Genomic DNA, 23535 nt, shown 5'->3' with positions numbered 1-23535 from the left:
CTTTGACTTTTGACATTTTATATGTGGCATCACAGTGTGTTCAGATAAATCTTGTAAACCTGCCCTCATATAATCATACTTGAGCGTGTTCTGGCCGGTCTGCCTCGCGCGGTGCTTTAATAACCTCTAGCACTGAGGTAACTGATTTAAAGTGATAGTCAATTTGACAGCGTTATTTATCGTGGCTTTTATACGATACGAAAATACCGTCGTCTTTCTCTCTCCGACTGTCGTTTCAGGAGCTTGTGTGCCTGGCTTGAAAAAAAGAGGCGGGGCCAAATTCTATTCCTGCTCCATGATATGAGAGAAGTTAGTAGCCTACTTCTTTAGTATGTGTTGGTTTGGGTAGTGAGTGTACACTAGTGTAGTAGTGTACTGTCAGACCACATTTTACCTCCTCTAACTAAAAAAGTTCTCAATCAAGTGTAGTCCAACTGAAACGGTTCTGCGCTTAAGGGGTTCTTAATTTATTAATGCTAAAATATCACTCCTTTAATCATTTATTTGTAATGTTTAATTAAGATAAATTAGTATATGCAAATATAGACCTAATCCTGTGAATCTTATCTAAAATTGTCTCTCTCATCTTTGTGAGCCCAACAGCTGGCAGGCGGTACTGCAGATAGTAGACATTTCAAACAGCTACACATGCTGCAAGTAATGACAAAATGGCTGACCTTCACACAAATAATAAAGCCTATAGTTGCAGTCATCGCGAACCGTTGAACGGCTCTGCAAGGTGTTTGGGTGTGTATTTTTAATGTGCATTTAACTTTTTTTTTTTTACATTTCTTCTTTATTCAGGTTTGTTAAAAAGAGGCGATCTAAACAATACTTTTTTTTTTATAGCCTGCATGCACGGACAGACGACTCCTCCCACGGGTCATCAAGCTCCCATCCCCCTCGCTACAAGTCCCCCACCCCCTCTGGGCATGTGATCCTTCCCCGTTAATATTTGAGTGACTGCTCAAGAAAATAAATAGAAGCAAAAACACAAAGAGCAATAATTATCATATGATTTTCATGCCATTCAGGTTTACTGAAGGTTCTTCTTAAATGCACTAGTAGTGGTGCAGGAAAGCTATACATGCGATGCATGTTTGAGAACCGACTGTATTCTGATTCTCCAACGGTTTTATTGCAGCATTTGTGTAGCATTATTTTTAAGCTATATATAGGCACTTGCAAGTTAATTATGCAGCGCGAAACAGCGTGACAGGTCCTTCAATTCCTGACCAAATAATTCTTTTGAATCGATTCATTCTAGAGAATCAACAAATACAGCACAATATACAGCACGTGGGGCTGCATGGGGGCTCATACGATACAGCCCAGGGAAACGCAGCACTGATTCCCGAAAATAAATACTCTTATGAACCGGTTCTTTTTGGTGAATCAACGTATAACTCACTGAAATAACTCACACAAATGATTTTCATCCCCGATTCGAATTCAACCAAAAACTATGCCGCTGGGTAAATCATACTGACTGACTGTTCATGACAACTAATGTAACTCACATTTTGCTATGATGATGCAGTTCAGAAAATGATACGGTCAGGGTTTGTGTAAAACAAAACTCGAGCTTGGTTGTTGACAGGTGCATACCTAACGGTTTGCAGTCAAAAAAAAAAAAAAATCCAGATGTTAAAAATACTAATTTGTATTGATCGTTTCGTAAATAAATTTCTATCATTTGCTAATCCACTATGTCAAACCCAAACAAAATCCATGTGTGGGATGAGAACACGGTTGAACCAGTAAGAAATCGAGATTCCCATTACAATCTGCTTATGGATTTTAAACTATGTAAAATGTACCAACGCAACGGACATTTCGATTCAACATTGTGAACGCGTTTCAGAAAACGTTTGAAGGTAGGAGGAGCTTATTTCGATTCTCACGTTGTCCCGCGAAAAGCACGTCTCCTCCCCCTGTTTTTGTTGTACCGTTGGAGAGGAGAAGAGAGCGCGAATCGCCAGGCAAACTACACTGTTGAGTTGCTGTCAGCCTGCTCACACTGTAGCCTACAGTCAGTCACCTTGTGCTGCTGCCTGTGTGACTGTATGCGATTCCGTTGCGTGACGATAAAGACGTTACCAACCGAATCCGCGTTTGCTGATGTTCTGTTTTTAAACGTATACAATACGACACATAGATCGTCGTGGTAACGATTTTTTGGAGGTACCGGTTGTATGCTCTCTGACTGATCAAAACACTGGGTGAGTTTTCACACTTGGTTCTGCAAAATTAATTGTTTGTTCTACTTTTTTTTCTGAGAATATTTGTAATATAAATTTATTTTCATTAATGTATTATTTATGTAATTTTTTTTCTTGAATTTGGGCTAGGCTATGTTTTTTTTTAAACTGTTAACTTACGATTTTACCTGTCACTAATTGCACATCAGGTGTAAACTCATTTAGAAACTCAGTTTAAATGATAAAAAAAACTCTACACAATTTAGACTATCTGCTATTTATGTTAAATTTATAAAGTGAAGTTTAAGTGAGTATCTTTTTTGTTTGTTTCACTGTAAAAAGTGATTACTACAATTCTTCTAGCCTAAAGCTTGAAAAAATCACTTATATTTACAAATCTAAAAGATAAAAAAGCTGCACGTGTATATTTAATGTTTTAATGTTGGCTGGTTGATAATATTAGTGTGAATGTAGCATTATTTGCAGAAGTTTTGTGTTACTGATGTCATTGCTGAAAAATATAAATTTTTGTCAGCCATGATAATTTATTTTCTGAGAGAAAGTGTCCAATAAGTAGTATTTGGATGGTCATGTGATCTCAATATATTGCCCCCCCCCCCAGAAGTGACCCCCTCCATGTAAAGTAAAAAGAGCTGCAATTAGGCCATGTGTCCACCAATGCATTTTTTCCTGAGGCTAGCAGATTTTTTCAATTGTTTTCAATGGGAGCTCCCCCCATTTTTAAAACACCAACAGCGTTATAGGCACTTAGCGTCTATTTCACGCTGAGCGAGTTTTTTACTGGCCGCCGAGAGAAAACGCAGCACTCATCGCTGTCACTTTTTACCCTGCCATCCAATCACAGTGGAGGAGGGACAGGACAAATACCACACCGACCAACCGCATCCTGCTTGTATAACGGCAACAGATGACAACAAGCATAATAATGGAACAAAATAATTTAAAACAAAAGAAAAAACTTTACATTGTATTGACATTTTTATATATAAAAAGAAACAAACTGTGAAATAGATACTACCAACACTTCCACCATTCCGTTTCATTGCAAGAAAAGCATCTCGACTGAAAAGAAAACGGTGCGCTGCCGAAGTGCTCTCAAACGCCAACAGCTAGCCGTTTGCAGCAAAGCGCCTGGCGTCTTCAGCTGGTTAAAAATGCTTTGGTGGACACTGGACAGCCTTAAAGCCTGTTTTATGCTTCTGCGTCAACTCCACGCCGTAGCTACACCGTCACTCCTACGGCATCGTGGCCGTTTTATGGTTCTGCGTCGGGTTGTGTTGCATCGTGGTGCATTTCACCGCCAGAACGCTAAAGGGGGTGGGGGGTATTTGTGTGTGGGGGGGTGGTTCGCGAATCTCTTTGCTAGTTTGTTTTGGTTCCGTGCGCCGGTGAGCAATGGCGAGCGAAAGAGAGAGAGTGTTGTTGCAGCTGGAGCTAATCGACGTTGAACAACAAATGATTTTATTGCAAATGTTTAATCGCAGAAGAAAAAGAAGACGTAAGACGTAAAAAGAAGACGAAAAAGAAGGGAGGGGGGAACCGGAAAAACTACAATCCGGAAATGATGTATAATCTGACCAATCACAGCCCTTGTGGTCTGCGTCGCCTCGACGCGTATTTAAATTTTTTTGGAGGTGCACGTCGAGCTACGGCGGAGGGGGCGGAGAGGGGTTCGCGTCAACGCAGAAGGGTCTGCGGGGGTACGACTACGCCGTCGATTCAACGCAGAAACATAAAACAGGCTTTAGGCTGATAAATACGTCTGCGTCGGACCTACGCCGGAGCCTCTGCGCTATAGACTATGCGTTGTTTTTCATTTACTTCTGCGTCGTTGTCCGCGTTGACGCACAATTACACGTATGCAGAGGGAGCATATGAAACCCGAGGGAGGGGTTCTAGCAGACCAATCACAGCGCTTGCGTCCGCGTAGAATTGACGTGTTAAATTTTTGGAGAAGTGCACGTCAGGATTACGCTGAAGGGTACGCGCGCTACACGCAGCCTACGACGTAGCTACGGTGTGAGTTCGACGCAAAATAAATTGGGCTTTAGGCTACGGAATCTAACTAAAGACTTAATCTCATCTTTATGCTTTTAAACCTTTTATAAGTACTAGGCTATTTATTTTATTATATTTAGATTTTTATACAACATTTAATTTAGTTTTTTTTGCTACTAGTATTGTGACAAAAAGGGTTAAAAAATGGTTTTCAAACAGGTTTTCCTCCACACATGCCTGCCATTGGTCATCAAACAGAAAGCCCCACCCCAAACTTATGCCATTGGTTGAGCCAGTGCTATGTGAGGCTGGTTGGTATTCTCAAAACAACAATGCTTATAATGCCACAGTGCTTCCCACCTTATTTTGCAATGTGAAAATAACAAAGTGCAGTAAACTATTTGCACTACAATGTTTAATGTGCACTTTGATTCTCTTGTTCTTTAAAAAAAAATCCTGATATGTCAATTTAGTTTGGAGGTTGAAGCGGGATTATCCTACCTTTTTGACTGTGGAAGCCCTTTTGGAAATTAGCAATATTTTTCCAAACCATTAGCTGTGTTGTTTGTGTTGCAGAAATGATACACTTTACCTTTAAAGATTTAATCAATCATACCTCCTACAAGGACTCTGAATGGTTAAGGATCCACTGAAATTTTATTTTGAGTAATAGATCTTGCAATTTGCCAAGTACTGCACTGTATAATTTTTTTATTTCGCTTGCAGTCATTAAGTCTAATTATACCATGGTCTGTCTGAATACTCGATTCTGATTGGCTGGAAGGTATACAATAAAACTGTTTAATGCACAGGTAGTTCCAAGTCATTTGAATCACTGTTCTATATTAATGCACTGTTTTCATTGAAGCACACACACACGTCACTCATAGATCTTGCTGCGCACACACAGAAACATTCAGGAGCACGAAACTTGTCAACGCGGAAACTTGTCAACACAACATTTATTAAAAAGGCTTAGCTACTGAATCGCTACATTATATTTTCCAGCAATGGTAAAATATTGCGCTGAACATCAATAACAGCTTTAAGTTGTCAATTTTGGCAAATGACCATGGTATAAACAAGATAATCCATGGCTAGCTGTGCATTAAATTATTTAAATGCACTTTGTGGTGGCAACCATCGTTTAATGCAGTTAGCCGTGGATTTTCCCTTGTAACATTGCTGTGTATAACAGGTTGCATGTTTCATATCACTATAGAAAGCTCAAACAGAAGAAAATGATGCCAGCAATGCCAAGATCATAGGGAATGCATGAACTGATAAAAAAGGAATACCATGAATGCAGTGTAGCCTACCTCACTAAAAGCATTTGCCAATTTAGGTCAGAGGTCTTTAGATTACATATACAAAAATGGTAATTCCGGAATGTATTATATCGAAACAATACTATTGACAAACATTTTCTGTACAAAACAGACTTATAAAATATAATCAAGTTCAACAAATGGTGTCCCTTCTTTATTTTAAACACCCATAATTGGTTAAATGAACATGACCTTTACAGATGCTTCTTTTGAAACCAAGTATTTAATGGGAGAATCACAAACCTGTGCTTCAGATTTGTTTACTATAATGAATCAGATTGATCACCGACTACTGCTTTGATCCAATTCAAACGTACTGCATTTAAAACATCTGCGTGGGAAGGGAACATATTGTCAGTAGATAAAAAGTCAATGTATCCTTCGTTTTTTTGTTTTGCACTAATTAGATTGTCCACAAGTTGCCCATGGTTGTTGTTTCACAGTATGCTTTTGTGAAGTTTTTTCAAATTGGTTGTTTTTTAACTTTCTATTCAACTGCCGGTGTTCACGCATGCTATAAAATGGAGTATTCTTTGAAAGGCTTTATGTTTAAAAGAACCGTGGACTGAACACTAACTTATAAAGTGATTTGGATCACTTGAATCAGATCAACTGATTCATTGCAAAGTTGATTTGTTTAAAGATATTTGTGCCTAGTACACAGACACCCTTTAGCTACCTTTCGTAATATTAAATAAACAATATTACTGTAACCATTCTGAGCCTGACACACTTTACAACCTCTGTTTAGTGTAGCATTCTATGAGATTATGGGCATAATCCATGTGTAAGTGAATTTGTTAGATCACTCCATCTGAGGGACACATTGGGGTCGTCTTATGCCACTGTTTGAAGATTTGACTACCGTCAAGACAACTGACATGCTGTGGCCAGTTTTGGCGTACATCTTTTATGCATTGCTTAAGAACAGGTTGCACCATTGTCTTAAATTTCATTGAGGTTGATCATCGAATTAGTAGTCTGTGGGTTTTGGAAGCCGGTGAAAAACTTTGTCTCGCTAGTAACCGTACATTACTGGGCTGGGAATGTTGTGTGGACTAGAAGACGGTAGAATGGTCTGCTGAATCATGTTACCAGGGATTGGAGCTGACGGCAGTGAATTCATCTTGTCAGATTGGAACAGATCCATTAGCTATAAGAGATTTTAGGCAAATCTTTGCGAATCATCAACAATTGTTGGTGTCAATCATTCTCTTTGTTCTGTCTTGCCCAATAACAAAGATGGTCCAGGCCTAGTTGAAGGTGCAATCACTTGAGTTCAGAACCCTGAACATGAGCCCTGCGGAGCAACATTGTGCAATCATGTCGAGCTATTGATCCACCACCAGAGAATAAGGGCGTTTTCACTCCTGGCTCGTTTGGAGTGTTTGTTTCGGAACCTTGTGCGTTTTCTCCCTTAGTTCAGTTCATTTAGGCATATGAACACGGCAATCGTGCTCGGATCCGCACCAAAGCAATTGCTCCGAGATCGCCAGGTCTTGGTCTGATTGAAAACGAACTCTGGGGCTGTTCGTTTGAGATGAGAAAGCAATCTGACCCAACAGACCAATGGACCAATGAACCAAGTGGTAATTCTTAACGGGAAATGTGTTCTATAAAAGCTGTGTCTGATTCTGTGAGTAAGCATATTAGTTATCGCAACTGAAAACCAAAAAGCACATCTTCATCTTGAAGTGATTGCGTGTCACGATAGCTACAGATAAAGCCAATAAGCTCTTGTCAATCTTGTCAAAAACTTGTCAGTCTTTCTTGATGGATGACGCAGAGAAAACTCTGACCATTAAAGGAGCATTTCACCCGTGGGAAAATTAATCTTTATGGAAAGTGGGTCATAGTTGTAGTCGAAAGGTAACACACATTTCGTATTTGGTGCCTTCTTGACCAAGGAAAGACAGAAAGTAACTTTAGGGCGCATTTGTATGGAAAACAACAACTCCCACAATGCACCACATTGCACAGCTACGCAAGCCACTCCCACTAATCCAGAGAACACCGCAAAACTAGGATGGTTTACAACACAAACCTCCGTGTTCTCGTCTGATTCAGAGATTTCGTCCAGGAGAAATTGGCATCGTTGAAATTCTTTGCAGCAGGCGGACTCTATCTCTCGGTCCGTAGGCGCACAGTGAGAGCACAGGCACCACCAGTCCGCCCCAGCTTGAGCCAATCTGGGCTCCTCGTCCGCGACAGGCAGGTCTTCTGCCTCGGCTGCAGAAGCCGCAGCAGCCGCCTCCTCCTGTTCCTCCATCAGCCTCAGCTGCTCTTCGCTATATTGCGGCTCGTAAAGATAGCCACGAACATCTGAGTCGAGCATCAGACTTTGGAAATCCTCTTCTTCCATATCATATTGAGTACCATCCGCCATTGTCGTAACTTCACATCTGCCTCCATAGCGCCTGTTAGCTTAGCTTCCAGACAAGATGGCGGATATTGCTTTTAGTTTCTGCAAGTGAAGTTCCACCCACTGATCTGTAATAGGTCTGTAGCATGAGTGGGTCCCACCCCCTGGATAAATGAGGAACGAGTGTTTGTAGTCTCAACCCCTCTACAAAGATATGGGACTTCCTGCTTAGAATGACGCAAATTTACGACTTGAAAATTACTAAATTTATGCAAATGGCTGAAGTGCTCTTTTAAGAGGACAGTTTTTCTCACACGTGACTTGCATAAACACGTTTGGTACGCTTTGAAATTTCGCCTTTTGAAAGCGAACCGAACCAAAAAGAAAATGTAACATTGTAACAAATTAAGTCACTGTTTTGGAACAAAGCAAACAATCTACAGATCTGAAAACAATAGCTGTCGGGACGCAAGAATCAATCGTTTCATCTTGTACAGTGTGTCATCGTGAACGAAAACCGACGTTGTGTCTGGGACACTTCACGGGTGAAAGACTAGCATGTTTAATTTTTTTTCCGGTCTGCCATGCTGGGTTCTGTCACATTAGTGACATTGACCAATAAGAGCACAGAAGCTATTCCGTACACAGCTTACAAACATGGCGAAATGAAAGACAGACAATGGTATTGGTGTTGCTAGGTGGAATTATGCAATAGAGGAAAGGTTCCTGGAGCTATAACAACAATACTCCTGCCTATATGATGTTTCCTGGAGGGACTACCACGCCAGAGTGAAAAAAGAGAAATGCTGTTGAATGATTGCATAGGCAACCTGGTAATTACTGGAATTAGCATTAGGCTAGTACAACCATTATTCGTTTATGCTCTTGTGAAGTCAGTCACTAGTTCCGCCTTCTCGATGACATCCCTGCACGTTGTTAAAATGGCTAGAGATGCAACATGTAAAACAACATGTAGTCTGAACATGTTGCTTGTCCATGTCACGACAAGAATTTAAGGGGCAAAATCGCATAATCTGACAGTAACTATCGCAACAGAATAAACATTTTGTAGTCTGAAAGCCGTGTACACTACTCAAATACTTTGCCACCTTTAAAAAAAAAGCATGTTCTATATTGTATGAATGTGTATTATGAATGTAATCCAGACTTATTATATTCACCTTGTTGTCATTGTCATGTGACCTACTAGTGTCAGTTGTGTCACTTCATTGCCATTCACAAATCCTGTTCTGTGGCTTCAAGGGATAGTAAAGTGCTCATTGGATGCGCACTTCAGATATCTCCGGGTATTTGTCGCCTACTTGTATTTAACGAATTCTGTGAATTCGGACATAATACCTGTTCACACGCCTACTGTTTTAACCCTACTATGTAGTTGGGAAGTATGTGATTTTGAATTCAAATTATTGACAGCCTTTGAAAATTTTAAGAATGATTGATCTTATAATAACATCTGCATCTTGTGGACGTCATGTGCCACCAAGTAGCCGTGGCTGAGAAATCCTACTTCACGTGTCTGTGTACTCTTTCCACAGTTTTCATAGTTGCTTTCATTTTATAACAGTAAAGCAATATATTCTTTTTCTACTCTGGGGTAATAGTCTGTACTTTTAATACATTATTAAACTACGCAAGTTATTTTTTTGTTCCACCCCTAAAGATATCTTAAATGGTACAGCCCTTTCTGTCAGTAATTTTCCACTCACCCATTAACATTCACTGTGGGGGAGGGGAACGGCTGTGCTTGCTTGAATCACAGAGTAGCTGTGCTGTTGTATTATGCGTTTCTCTGTGTGTTTTCCACTTCTTTGCCATGTGATAGTCGTAGACAAATAGTTTGTTCCCTGACGTCAGGTCTGAGTGTACTTTATTACAGATGCAAGCTTTGCAGTGGCAAGTAGGCTACAACGTGTTTAACTTGCGTTTCCATGAGTACATGGTTCAGTTTTATTTTCCCTTTTAAGCACTGTTAATGGGTGCTGGTATATAAAAGGTCGTGGTTGTACAATATATTGAAATGTGTTATTTCTTCATTTTTAAAATAATCTTATCAAAACGAACTCAAAAAGGGAAAAGAGAAAGCTTCTCATTTCCTGAGTAAAGAAAATAGGACAGTACTGTGTGAAACCGGGCTGATTTCATGTCGCTAGCTATTAGTGCCACATGAATATTGTGTTTTTTATTTGTACATCAGTCAAACTACATAAACTAGCCAATTTAATGCATAAAGCGATTAAACAAATTTAAGAGGTTTCATGATTATTAATACTGATGTCGATTATTAATAGTCAATTCGAAAAAGGTTTTAAAGTTTGGTCTTTCATCTCCAAAAAATGTACAAATTTTCCCATCAAAATAAATACTTGATAAAAAATAGGGTAAGGAATGGAAGGAGAAGGAGAGCTGCTCATATCCTGAGTGTAGAGAACAGGACAGAACTGGTTGAAACCGGTTGTGGTTGCACAGCTTTACTTCCTGAATGTACAGCGGCACTGTGAACAACAATGATTTCAGGTCACTAGCTATTTGTGCCGTAATGATAACGTGCTATTAATAGTACAAATTTTAAGCGCTTAAAACGATTTTGTGTTTTGGGAGATTTTACGATTTTTAATGATGTGTCGTTTAGTGACTGATTAGTTTAAGAAATGTTTTACATTTTTAAGCTAATAGAAGAACATAATGAAATAACATATCAAAAAAGAAAAGAGATACATTTTGAATTAGTGTAAATAAATCACCTGATCTCATTTTTCTCGAGGTAGCTGATGAAGATTAATTTTACATTGATTGTTTTGCAGTATATCATGAGCCTCTGTGAACAGAATAGTTGTCTGTGTTGTTGGTCTCATATCAAGAAGGCATGATTTACTATTTTTATCTTCAACATACACTAATCGTACATGATAATTGTGGTACATGATCATGTATGCATGTTATAGATCAGGGTGGATTTAGCTTTAGAGTGGCCACGCATTAGTCCCATTTAGGAATTAAAATTTGTCATCATTTAATCATTCCTAAATTGTATCACAGGAGGGTGAGTACATGATGGCAAGTTTCCTTTTTGGGTGAACTATGTTTCTTTAATGAAATAACTATGTTTCTTTCAACCAGGCTATGTGCTAACAACCAATGTAAGAGCCCATTTACAATAATTTAAGGACTTGTCAGCTTTTTAAACCAGCAGTGTACAATGAAAACGTTAATGTTTTGACACATTCGAACTGATGCTTCCTAAATATTTTTGAATAGTGCTGTTAGGGGAATTATGCTTGTTCATCTGTGCTGCTGCACATCTGTAAATCTGTGTGCATTTGATGTGGTTTTTGTGAACCCACTACACACACATTAATATGGCACTGAACTGACAGCATTAATCCAATAGCCTACTGGCCCATAGGGTAGGTGACAAACTCGTCAACTGCGCCAATGTATCATCTTTTGTTTAAATTCCATATAATAAGTGTAAAAATGTTCTGCTCATACTATGTAGTAGCATGCTCAACACCAAATATTGGCTTCAGTATACAAGCCACTGGTATCTCAATATTAAATCGAGATATTCAATTATTTGATTCAGTAATGATTCATAGTGTAAAAAGTGAAAATTTAGGTGCAAAACTTTATTGCGCTTAAAAAAGTGGCATGATGAAACATTACCAGGTTATACAACACCTAAAATCCCCTGCAAAGCAAATGGTACAGCCTTGTTTCTGTCACCCCTCCCCCACACTTTTATATCACATGTTGGCTCATGATAGAGTTCTCCTGGCTTGCTTAATTAAAATGGCGTACATAAACATTGTTACAAGATTAGTGCGTTTGTATGCATCAATATCAGGATTTAAAATGGTCAACTGGACTTTGACAAAACTGATTCAAAATGCTGCAGCTTTTTGTTCTCATTAACCATGACATGTGGTGTGGACACTCCCCTATGCACAACCACATAATGGTATAGTCCACCCTTGCCTCTGGTTTATCCACTTCATCTATTCATACATTTAACAACCATCAAGCTTTTTGCAATTGTAAATTTAGTCGTAACTAACGGTTTTGTGTGGGAACAGGGTTATTTTCTTTACAAAATTGTTATTTTATCTTTGTGTAATCTGTTCTCACCTTTTATTAAAGGTTGCTGACCTAATTAAGCCCTGGTTTGATATGAATATATTTAATCGTATGTTTCTCTACAGTATTGATTGACAGAGTAATGACTTTGTACTTGAGCGTTGTGCCGTGGGTACTCAGCTGCTTTCCAATGCTCATCTGCATATTTGCATTCCTGTGACCTTTGCATTGTTAGCGCTATGCTATGCTAGTTAAGCTACAGGAATTATGAAGCAGTGTCATAATGAAGCAGCTCTACTGTCATTAATACTGGAAGCATTTGTGGACCAAATGGGTTGTTTTTTTGCAATCTGTTTTCCCAACCAGGCTATGTGCTAACAACCAATTTAAGAGCCCATTTACAATAATGTAAGGACTTGTCAGCTTTTTAAACCAGCAGCGTACAATGAAAACGTTAATGTTTTGACGCATTCAAACTGATGCTTTCGAAAAATGTTTTAATAGTGCTGTGAGGGGAATAAGGCCTGTTCGTCTGTGCTGCTGCACATCTGTAAGTCTGTGTGCATTTGATGTGGGTTTTGTGAACCCACTACACACACATTATGGCACTGAACTGACAGCGTGAATCCAATACTGGCCCATAGGGTAGGTGACAAACTTGTCAACTGCGCCAATGTGTCATCTTTTTTTTGCGCCAGCAGTGGCACCAAATGGAATAGCAAAATAATGACAAAACGGCTTTGTCAGAAAATTTTACTGCCCTACTCACTGTCATTATTTGTGCAAACAGGTAATCTTGCCCCTAACATGCCATATATTTAGTTGAAAATGTATTTTTCAAAATATACAATTTGTGACCAAAGTAGCCTGTAACATCTACGCCTTTTATTTATTAAGTCCAGTTTTCAATATGCACACATGCAATGTTTCTGTGCTTAGATATTGGCAGTAAACCTATAACCATATGGAACCAAATCATGATTTATTATTGTACTTTTTTTTTTCTCATTGATTCATTGTTATTGGTTTTAATAATTAACATACCTGAATATCTAGGCAGTTTCTTGAAAGTGGAGGTTTTCTTTTCTCTCGCATTCTGCCCCCTGAGAAGATTTCAGATTCCTGTTTCTTTGCCTACTTTCGGTCTTCATGCTAGGTGTAAATTAGATCCTAGTATAAAAATAAGCATAACTAATCTACGAAAATTAGGGCTAAACTGTCAGCTCTTCACGTCTCATTTTATCATTAATCCCAGGACTTGATTATTTATTTAGCGACAATGACGGTTGATTGTTAGCGACAATGATTGTACAAACAGGATGCTTTCCATCTTTCGTCAACAAAAGCATTTTTCACTTTCATGTGTTATCATTCAACAATTAAGTTACTCGTTACATAAGCACTAAACGGACACAAATGGTACACAATCTCTCTTCACAGTCATATTATTACTTGGCTGTAGTCTGTTCTGCTGGAACTACAGGAGAAGGTAAGGGAGTAGATTGTTTTTACCATTCCCAATCAATGAAAACTGTGTCGTTTAATGCTGTTTCCTGCGCCTGGCTTCCTCTGCCGATACAAGATAGAGTGTCTCCCCCTATCAGTGCCTTATAATGGTATGGTCCGTACTCTCCAGTAATTTTCCATTGCCTGCTCTGCTTGCTACTTGGTAGCAAGAGGGTGGAGCTACACTGCAGTGTGACTGTGTCTCCAGAACTAGTTTCAGGTAGTTTGATATTTTGCGTAGACTTATTACGCTATTTTGAACACTTCTCTGTTTAAAAGTTTTTTCAGAGTATGTCCAGTTTAAACCCTCGCTTAAAGGGTTCATGTCTTGAGGAATCAAATTTACATTTATATTTTGGCATAAGGGGTCATTGTACACAGTGAAATTGAAAAAAAAGCATGGTCCAAAAAAGCATCTAATTATTTCACTCTGCAGTAACGACTCGTTTTAAAGAGATCACATTGTGATGTCAGGATGTGGTGTTCATTTGAAATACCCCACCCCTGCAACAAGCGTATTAGTGAATTGATAAAGAGGGCAGCTGAGGTAATCCATCAATGATAAGGCAGCAATTGGTACTGTATTTTGCTTTCCCCCCAGACATCGCTGGATCCCAAAGTTAGGAATACTTAACCATGTACCTAATTGTGTAAATGTGGGATTATTTGTTTGTTTGGCACATTTGACCATTGATTCGTTTGTAAAACACTCACAACATGTGGTAGGATTTGCTAAGTTACTTCCATTGAAAGATGGGACAGTACTATAATGAACCTGACTGTGATGACGGTAAGTAAACAATGTAATTCTAATGTATTGGTTTGTTAATATTTGTTTGAAAAGCAGGGTGTAATGCAATGCAAAGCACGTGTTAAAGCTTGGCTGATTATCACCTAAGTGCATTAAACTGATTCCTGGAGACAGATTTAGAAACTCTTCATGTTTGTAGCTGGTGTAAAGGCCCGTTCACACCAAGAACGCTAACTATAAAAACAACTATATTAGCGTCCACACCAGCGGACGATATAGTTTTGTTTATTCTAAGTGCGCCCTTGTCTGTCACTTTAAATGCTCAAGCTCGTTACATCAGGATGGATTCTGATTTGTATCGTTCATCAGTTGGATAAAATCGTTCTAAAAGTGATTCTAACGATATCGTTTCTCTGTGCCATTTTCGTTAAAGCTGTGGTGTGAACTCTGCTATTCTTTAATATTGAGAACGATTTTTAGAACTAGCTATATCTTGATCGTTATCTTTATAGTTATCGTCCTTGGTGTGAACCAAAGTCTGTATTATTGTTTAAGTCTGTATTATTTTCAGTGTTTGGCAGCTTTTTAGATGGTATAGCCTATCATTTTGGTTTTCATCAAATTATGTCTTTTGTAGACTTGGTGCCAATTTAGTACAGTTCTATCTGGAGTTTGGAAAACCGTTCTGTGCGTAATCGAGGAGACATTGATAATTTCCTTTGCAAAGATTTTAGCCAATCACAATCATGGATTTTTACATTTTAGCCTTAGCGCATAAGTGGCCTAAAAATGTAACAATCAGTTGAAGGGTAAGAGGAGGAGTAGAAAGTTTAGACCATTTTTGCAATAAACAAAGTGAACCCTTACTTGCTCAGCAAGGTTCTCTTCAAGCTAGCTACGATTACATGGACCTCTTTTGTTTCAGTCGGAATGAAATAATTCAAGAGTGATGAATTTGAACATAGTGTTTACATGAATGATAAATAAAGTCATCGGGATGATGTGCGTGTTTATGTCTCAAGCTTCAAATTGGAACTGATATTCTGAGTTGTGCAATGTGCACTGCACACTGCATGAATATACAGAGGCACAGCTGATGAGTGGAAAGAGAACTACTGCTACTGTTGCTCTATCATAACAGTTTTAGCCTCATAGGGAAGAATGGCCATAGTAGTCAATTAATAATGTCTGCTTTAGTGCCCTCAGTGGCAACACTGAGAGTGCAATGCATTAGGGCTGGGATGGTTACCGCGGTGATGTGATGCCTACTGCATTACCGCAATACCACGGTCATGTGACGCCTACCGATTGAGCTCGGACTAGAAAAGTCTGAGCTCGTCACTGTCATTACCGCAAAAAAAAAACCGTTGGCTTGCACGTGTGCACGTTGTGCCTAAAGCACATGGATTCATTGATTCTAATGACATGGATTATGTCTAATGAGACTGTGTCTTACATGGATTCAAGGTTTTCTAAACAAAACTTCCATCACAAGATGAAGCAAATCCGACCTTTCGTGAGTTGGGGCGCGCAATGTTTCATGGCACATAATAACATTCCATTGTAGAGATGCGCGGATGGGCTATTATTTCATCCGCAATCGCATCACAAAACTCATCATCCGTCCGCCATCCATCCGCACCAATGTTTTTTTTTTTTTAAACCAATTTTCAAAACCGCACCCGCCCACCATCCGCTGATTGTTTTAATGTCTATGGCCGTGTGTCCACCAAATCGTTTTTTTTCACGAGGCTGGCGTGTTTTTTCAATTGTTTTCAATGGGAGCGCCACGTTTTTAGAACGCCAGGAGCGTAACGAGGTGCTGAGCGAGTATTTAATGCTCAAGCGCTGGGCGTTTTTTACAGGTCGCCGAGAGTTGAAGAATGTTCAACTTTGGGTAAAACGCAGTGCTCATCACTGTCACTTTTTAGCCAACCGTCCAATCACAGTGGAGGAGGGGCGGGACTAATGCCACACGGACCAACGGATATTCTGTATTATAGCAACGATGCGTCTCAACTGAAAAAAAAAACTGACGCTCTCAAGCGCCAGCAGCTAGGCGACTTCAGCAGAGCGCCTAGCGTTTTCAGCTAGCTAAAAACGCTTTGGTGGACACACGGCCTAAGGGCGATGCAAGGCGCTGCTGCCGCGAGACTAGAAAAGCTCTTGGCTGTTCTAAAATGGAGACTGATCCAATGCAGCAAAGATATTTAACGGCTAAAGTGCCTAGTATAGCCTATTGGCTATGTTGTATCCCCAGAATTCCGATCGGCGCGCAGGGACAAAAATAAATAAATATTTTCACAGAGTAAAGTCTTCTCTACGAAATGCACATTTCATACGGATTACATAAGCAGAGAGTAGTCAGTTTCTTTTTCGTTTTGAGTTTTGTTTAAAAGTAGACATTTTAAGCTTTCTAATTATTTCTCATGTCAGTGAGGCAAGTAACCTATACGCTGAGTTTCGGTTCATTTATGAGACGAGCTCCAGTTCACGTGCAATGCAAGAGATCGCATCGGCGCCTCCCCGTCCTGATTATATGGCTGCTATATTTGCTTACTATACCGCAGGAATTTCTTGCTTTTCAACCGCGGTAAGAAAAAGTCCATACCGTCCCAGACTCCCAGCCCTACAATGCATACTTGCGTAACAGCATGTTTGGTATACAACAACTCTAAATGCAGTTTGAGGAGCTGGAAGTTGCACCTTAATTCAGTCTTTTATGATTGTGTATATTTGCACTGTACTTTGTTCTTATTTAAGTTATTTTCACATTGAATTGCTGTCAGAATTAAGCTTTGCAATGCATGACGGAAAATGAGAGGCAACTGTTGAAACTGTCATACTGTTTTCATTCTTAATTAGTAAGCAAGATTTTAGCAACAACAGTCATTACATTTTGCAAAAGATGCAAAAAACAACAACAATCAGATTAGGTTGTGGGATGAACCAGCTTGAATGTTTGGACATACTGTGACCTGTCTTGAATCTGTATAACCTTGATGATGGAACGGTGTTATAAGATAACAAGGCTGTTTTATAAGAAACATGCTAGATTATTTAAATCTGTAGACTAAAATTAGACAACATTTGAGACACTGCAATTTCAACTGTTTTCTTTGTCATCAGCCGAGCTGGTGGCCATTTTGTGTTATTGCAGTGCAGAGTATGAAATGGCAGAATGGGGGAGGGGCTCTTAAAGAGACCTTGCTAGAGTCTGGCTCTCAGGGGTAGCTGTAGTGTGCATGCTTCACTGCTGTTGTTAGTTTCTGGTCATTCTAGGAGTTTAAGCTGCAGTGCAAGAATATTTTTCCATTTGATGCACCTGTTTGACAATTTTGTGAGTTTTGAAATGCACAAGTGGCCCAAAATAGAATGTTCAGTCAGAGAAGTAGTGGCCCCCCTGAAAATATATTTGAAACTCTTCTAATAATAATTTTCCGCAGAATAGATACAATACCAGCTGCGCTTTCTCACTCACTCATCTCTCCGACAGCAAGTAACACACAAACCTGCCTCCCCTCACTCACTCATTTAATTTGCTCTGAATGAATATTGTTGGTGTTACTGACTTGAATTTCGGTGTGGGATTGTACGTTTTGCGCATCATTTTGCCCATACCCGCAGATTCTGTGCTCACACACAAAGTGCGCGCACATAAAGCCACCTCAGTACTAAATTGAGTTATTTTTCGCTGCTTATAAAAACAGTAAAATATACACAAAATAATGTTAAAATGGCAGTCTTGGCAAGTTTTCACGTAAACAGTGTTATATTTTAAGAAAACGTAAACCGTTGAGAAAGAAAGCACACGTGTAATAGTATAATGGATCCGTGCGTCTGGTCTTAAAGTGACAGCAGCCTAATATACCTGCTGCCAAATTATGAGATAATATTAAAATATATATATGGAAGTTTTTCCCCATTGTATCAATTGTCAAAATTGTGGCCAGTGAAAATGCTGAGTGGCTAGTAACTTTGGAAAACCACTGGACACCCGTGGCTGGTGAGCAAATAAGTAAATGTCAAGCCCTGTCAAACTAGCTACGTTTACATGGACACCTTTTGTTTCAATCGGAATGAAATCATCCCAGATGATGAGTGGAAGGAGGATTTTAGATTGATTGCAATAAACATTTATATATTCAACAACATCACCAGCTCGTTCCGTGCGTCATTACGTCATTGCACATGCGCAGAACATTCCAGTTTCGGTTTTTAATCTGATCAAGTGTTTACATGTCCTATCGAATGGATTAGAAAAGTTTGAAACCATTAGGCCAATTCATTCCCATTGACGTGGTTACATGTGACTTTTTATTCAGACTATGCTACTAGTCTGATTACAATTTAATTTTTAGGGTCCATAAACGCAGCCACTGTTGCTCTAACATGATGGTATTAGCCTCAGGGAAGAATGGCTATAGTCAGAGGTGGAAAGTCCAGGGGTCAGAAAGTAAAAGTCCTGCCATATGTTTATTCCACCCATGAACTCAGTCAGCTGATTTCACTAATTAGTTCTATCTCCTGGCTGAAAAACTGTGCTAATTAGCAAGTCCAGGTGATTGGAACAAAATACTGAGGAGGACTTTTACTTTCTGAACCTGGACTTTCCACCTCTGGCTATAGTGGATGATGTCTGAGGGCACTAATGTCTGCTTTAGTGCCCTCAGTGGCAACACTGAGAATCCAATGAGTACTTGTGCAACAGCATTTCTGGTATGCAACAGCAACTCTCGAAGTGCAGTTTGCGTAGCTGTAAGTTGCACCTTAGTTCAATCTTTTATGATTGTGTATATTTGCGCTGTACTTCTGTTCTTATTTCGGTGAGCTTCACGTTGAATCTCGTTGTCAGAATGAAGCTTTGCAATGCATGACGGGAAATGAGGCCTTGCTGTTTTCATTCTTAATTAGTAAGCAAGATTTCAGCAACAGCAGTACGTTCTTCAGAGGGTGAAGAAGCAAAAACTACAACACAATCAGATTAGGTTGTAGGATGAACCTTGAATGTTGGACAAGCTGTGTCCTGTTTTGAGGTTGTATAACCTTGATGATGGAACGGTATTAAAAGATAACATTTTTGAAAAGGACAAATAAGACCATGGGTGACCTTGACCTGAGGACAAAAAAAAAAACAGGCTTGATTATTTCAGTCTGTAGACTAAATTAGACAACCTTTGAGATCAAGACACTTTTATGTGTTCCTTCTCACTTAATTTACAGAAATACTGCGATTTCAACTGTTTTCTTTGTCATCAGCCGAGCTGGTGGCCATTTTGTGTTATTGCAGTGCAGAGTATGAAATGGCAGAATGGGGGAAGGGCTCTTAAAGAGACCTTGCTGGAGTCTGGCTCTCAGTGGTAGCTGTAGTGTGCATGCTTCACAGCTGTTGTGCCGTTTTTGAGGATTTTAAGTACTAGTGCATGAAATTGTTTTCTATTTCCTGCACCTGTTTGACAATTTTGTGGATTTTGAAAGTAATAACATTTTATGGCTCAGAATGAATTCTTCTACAATTGTAAAATTTTACTATTGAATTGTAATCTGGTAGTTCAGATGGCTAGTTTTAGTATCTTTTAACAGAAACCTTCAACTTCCGACCGATACATGAGAGTTCTATAACAACCAATAACTGAAGTAGTCTCAACTGGTTTCAGCCGGTTATATGTGAAAAGGTGCCTGAGCATACAATAGCATTGGAAAATGATATCTGTTTCTATGCAAACTGTTTTTAACTAACAATGGTCTCCGTTTTAATATATCTTGGATTTCATGTTTGTCATGGATTAGATCCTAATGCTTCTGCTCCTCTGAAATTTAGAAAATGGTACATTCCACTTCCAGACATCTCTGTTTCTACTCAGTCAGGACTGGGGTGGGGTTTTGGTTGTGTTAGCAGCAGTTTGTTTTTGCAGCTATTTCTCGAAGCCATTCTATGATATCCAGTTTAAGGAATCTATTGATTAGTATTTTGGAAATCATTTAAGACGGTTGTGAACAATGCAGTTTTATTAAGCAGAAGCAAATATCAAAGGATTGACATTTATATAAATTCAATTAACTTTGATCGAAACCAACTTAGAGTTCAGAGTAATGCCAATGCGATAATAGCAGTATTAACAACCACATTTTAAAAATATACCAGACATACCAGGGGAGTATTAATCATGAAGCTAAAGCTAACTGCAGAGTTGCACAAATCTTCATAATTCGGAGTTTCATAACACCGGCCAAATGTACGCAAAGAAAGCATAAAAAAGCATAACTTTTATTTTAGCTGTATTGTTGTCGCCATGTCGTGGAGACGCTGTGTTTTACGTTGCGAAAGCCAAACTACTTTGTTTGGCCTTCCAAAAGAGGACACAATTAGAAAACAGTGGTTAAGCTTTATTTACAACACTGTTCCAAAACAGTACAACAAAAATATCCGACTGTGTGCTGCGCATTTTTCGGAGGACTGTTTCCAGAACCTGGGAGAGTACAAGGCCAGCTGTGCAAAAAGGCTGATTCTAAAAAGTAGGACAATTCCATCTTTGCAAGTACATCCTGGCGCTTCTGACTCACAGACACATCATGTAAGTTTGTTTTCATACGACTATTGCTATATGCTATATGCTACGGACTATTCAAACGCGAGTTTTGAGCAGTATAGAGTAGCGTTTGTATGTCGTTTCTACGATCAAAAATGCAGACATGGTTTTATGTTTACATAGTGTTCTCACCCCCGTAGTGTCATTATAATCAGTAATTATGTCCCCAATGAAATAAAACATTACCGATCTGGTCCAGTCCCGCTGGCAAAGTTGATCGATCAGCTTGGTCATCTTGGTCCATTTCCGGATCAGATTCGGGCTCGAATTGATAAGGTAGTACTGACATTTTCACCCGTCATTCTTGCTTTGGGAGCTGATGTTCCAAATATGGTAAGGGACATGAAATTGCCGTCACACGCTTAAGATATTCAGGCCAATCACAATGCACTGGATCGCTGGCCAATCAGAACACAGCGTTTTTGAGAATGATGAGCGGTGTAATAATCTACGCGTTTTAGAAAGGCGGGGCATAGAGGAGCAATAATAGTGTACAGTATGTGTAAAATAATTACTTTTTTTTTTACCTAAAACCATGTAAAACATTGCATTAAAACAAATACACAAAATAATGTTTTTTTAGAACCGTCATATGAACCCTTTAAGATGTGTGCACTTTAATGATATACACATTTTTATTAACCATTGCTCATCATAACTGTCGTTATCATTGAAATCCCTTTCAGAACTATCTTTTTTTTTCTCTCCAGCTGATAAACGATAAAAACATGGACAGCCAACAGTCTTTAAAGTGCTTGAGCATTCAAAGTAGCAGACGACATAGCCTAACTGCAGCGCGCTTATCATAAACAAAATGTTATGGTGTGAACGGGGCTTAAGTCAGTTGTAGTTGTGTATTAATTTCTTCAACCTTAAATATAGAAATTACAGAATAACACTTTTGAACATTTATTTAATCAGCAATGTTTTGGTCAATGCGCTCTATGCACGTGCTGCTCTAATGTAAAGTGTGTGTATGCATATTTTTGCGTATCTCATCTCATTCAATTTAGACTGCAAGCTCACTGCTTCACTGCTCACTATCCTTTGCTATAGCGCTGTAGATTCAGCAGAGGTGCATTGGTGCTTCTAATTAGCGGTGCAGGAAACACTGTGGATACCTGTTTGAGCTGGGTAAAACATGCATGTGAGCATTCATCCAGAGAGGCAGCCACAAACATCAAACCGTTGGATGTAATGTCCGCTGAATGTTGCATGGAGCATTGCATTGCTAATTTATAAGCATTTGGGAAGAGCTTGATTCAAAATTTCATATTAATCCTTCTTGGCCAAGAAAGGAGACCTTTTGTCCTGGAGGGTCACTGTCCTGCAGAGTTTAGCTCTAACCCTAATCAAACACACCTGAACAAGCTAATCAAAGTTGCCCATCCCTGTTCTTGCCATTTTTTGGCGTAGTCTGACCCTCTGTCAGTGTTAATATTCAGAGTAAGATATGCTAGGGTTCTAGCGGCCCGGATGGAAATGGCGGAGATTATAAATAGCTTGTCGTGCTCTTCCTTACACGACTTCCTTTTAATGGATCTCTCCACACCCCTTTTTACATAATAGTACGATCCGTGCCTATCCTTTCTCCCGTTTTGACTGCAGCAATGGGGGAGGGGTGAGTGTTCTCACTTCCATGAGTTTTACCCCCACTAATATTTAAGTACTTCTGTTTCTCATCGTGATCTCTACTTGATTTGTTTGTGTTCTTGGAAATGCTAGTTTGTTCAATCGCTTGTTTATTTGTGACAAGGTCTTGCATGCTGTTTTGGTCACTGAGGGCAGTTTATTGTTTCAGTGTTTTTTCAGGATTCAATAGTGATCCAGAGGATGTTAATATTCTTTATTGGTTTAAAATGAACATGTTTTAAAGGAACCTCTGCAAACGTAATTGAGTCCAAGCTATGCTTCCCTCCCCCTTCTATCTACTCTTTGTGTGCTCCTAAACGTGTCTGAGTTCTCTCATGACTAATCCTGGGCTAAGCTTGAGAACCGCTGTATTACAGACTCATTTCCACAGTTAATTGTGTTTTTGCATTTTTTTTTGCGTCTATATGTGCGCGCTTTCGTTAAAGCTGAGGGGCACTGATTGAAGGAATTGCGACAAACTCAATACTCATTTGCGGATATGTTATGACGGATATGTTATGACCTCTGAGTAAGTAGACCTTAGAATGACAACTAGTTAATGTCTGTTTGAAACTCAAGTAGTTGAAACGTCCAAGTTAAGAGTGTCTCCCCCTCTCGGTGCTTGTAATGGTATGCTCTGTACTCCAGTAATTTTCCACTGTCTGCTCTGGTTATACTTTGCAGCAAGAGGGTGGAGCTACACTGCAGTGTGACTGACTCTGCTCTAGAACTAGTTTCAGCTAGTTTGATATGTTGAGACGTAATTTGTTTTTACAGTTCTCGGTTTCAATTCTGTTTCACTGCACATCCACCTCAGTTAATTTAGTTAAGAGTTAATTTAGTTAAATTAAAGTTAAGAGAACAATAGTTTTTTTCCCCCTTGCAGTTATATTAGCTCTCATTTTTCAGTGAGAAGTAGTTAGTGTAATTACTGATAGATATTAGTAGAATAAAATGGTAGCACCCCTGTAAAGTCCATGGTACAGCCCTAGCCCTGCCCCTCCCCCACCTCTGCTCAGTTTTACTGCTAGGCTTTTGATCGCACGACGGC

At 39.3% G+C, this 23535-nt stretch overlaps 1 protein-coding gene and 1 long non-coding RNA gene across 4 annotated transcripts in view; both read left to right on the top strand.

The window, feature by feature from the left end:
- The first annotated feature begins 239 nt into the window (after nucleotides 1-239).
- On the top strand, nucleotides 240-1624 carry LOC307000847. The gene is made up of 3 exons (XR_013798095.1): nucleotides 240-309; nucleotides 604-747; nucleotides 850-1624. It is a non-coding gene; the product is annotated as an uncharacterized lncRNA (long non-coding RNA).
- A 306-nt stretch (nucleotides 1625-1930) lies between these two features.
- The window catches only part of atf7ip (activating transcription factor 7 interacting protein), a 42193-nt gene continuing 20588 nt past the window's right edge, over nucleotides 1931-23535 (top strand). Inside the window, exon 1 of one of the 3 annotated variants that reach the window (XM_079616759.1) lies at nucleotides 1931-2222. The gene's annotated coding sequence lies outside the window, so the exon portion shown is untranslated. Of the gene's footprint in view, nucleotides 2223-13413; nucleotides 13495-13610; nucleotides 13732-23535 lie in introns of those variants that run through there. The other 2 variants (XM_079616764.1, XM_079616762.1) reach the window with 2 other exon arrangements.

The sequence above is a fragment of the Phoxinus phoxinus genome, assembly GCF_949152265.1.
Source record: "Phoxinus phoxinus genome assembly, chromosome: 6".
Taxonomy (NCBI): Eukaryota; Metazoa; Chordata; class Actinopteri; order Cypriniformes; family Leuciscidae; genus Phoxinus; species Phoxinus phoxinus.
The sequence above is the reverse complement of the archived record's forward strand: the minus strand, read 5'-3'. Positions and strand labels throughout refer to the sequence as shown.